The 1,234-nt window shown below is 38.4% G+C and overlaps 1 long non-coding RNA gene across 1 annotated transcript in view; it reads left to right on the forward strand.

Annotated features, from left to right (window-relative positions):
• LOC104817553 overlaps positions 1–1,047 on the forward strand; it is a 1,325-nt gene extending 278 nt beyond the window's left edge. Inside the window, exon 2 of the long non-coding RNA XR_772543.1 lies at positions 10–1,047. This is a non-coding gene — a long non-coding RNA (uncharacterized LOC104817553). The remainder of the gene's footprint in view (positions 1–9) is intronic.
• The last annotated feature ends 187 nt before the right edge of the window (positions 1,048–1,234 follow it).

Below are 1,234 nucleotides of genomic sequence, written 5' to 3' on the forward strand. Positions count from 1 at the left end.
GGGAAAGAGAGAAGGCGCAAGCGTGTGTGCGGGAGACCGGGGGGCCGGAAACGGGCTTCTTTATAGTGCAGTCAAATGAGAGAATCGAACAGCCATTTCGTGTTCGGCCCCTTGGCTGATTTATTATTGCCAAAAACACATTTTAAAGTCTTTCAAAGCTCGCCCTCGCCCTCGCCCTCGCCCTCGTTCGTCATCGTCACACGCGACCGCAAGCGCATTGTTATTTTGTTCCTTTTTTAAAAGTGTTCTCTCTTCTGCTTAGATTTTTTTATGTAACGTGTCAGAATTTTCAAGTAAAAAATGTATTTTTTTATATTAAATAGTTTAGGTAGAGCGTTTGTTATTTCAATTACGACAACTGACCAAAAAAACGTAACATAAAATTTTGCATCGCATCCCCGTGCGTCGGTGATGGTTAGAGACTTAAATTATTTAATAACGTTAGCTACAACATAATGATTATTAGAGCAAATGGGTTTCTCCGACAAATACAAAAATTGGAAATAGCATTTGATAATGGTTTTATCTCGAATATATTTGTCGGAGCAAGTAAGCATTTGTGATATTCCTTCAAAGTATATTCTAGTTTGGGTTTTGATTCCGTAATTTAATTCTTCTATGTAATTTTTTTTTTAAATTCGTGAGAAATTGGGGATTGGCGATGTTGTGATATTTTCAGCAAAGGAAACTAATAAGAGAATATTATGAAATTGATAATAATAAGGTGGATGCAGAAAATGACTCCTAACCAAAAGAGATTAGTTTGTTCAAAGAATTGAAGTCCAAGGCGTACGCCAGAGTCCAGTTTCTTGGGTCAATGATTAGGAAAATGATATTACACCCAAAATCCCTTTTATATGCTATAACGAATGATTAAAAAAAGGATTAGGAGAAGTGCCATTTAATTTATTAGAAAAGGAAACCTGACACGACAACACGTAACATAAACATGACACCCCAAATCTTAGAAATAAAAGCGAACAATTAAAGCTAATAGATCCATGCACCTTCTTAAATATCACATCCACTCGTCATTGCCAACCAACAGGTTTTGGAACTATCACCTTCACGCCACCGCCGCCTCGCCTGCGTCCTCCGCTGCTACGGCTTCGTCTGCGTTTACGTGGCGTACCCCTTGACATTTGTGTTGGGATTCCTGGGATCTCATGAGCGAATCTAATTCCTAAGAGATCGATTCTAGGGTTTGTGCAGCGGAAGTAAAACAAAAATTTAT

Source organism: Tarenaya hassleriana, unplaced genomic scaffold (assembly GCF_000463585.1).
Source record: "Tarenaya hassleriana unplaced genomic scaffold, ASM46358v1 Cleome27, whole genome shotgun sequence".
Taxonomy (NCBI): Eukaryota; Viridiplantae; Streptophyta; class Magnoliopsida; order Brassicales; family Cleomaceae; genus Tarenaya; species Tarenaya hassleriana.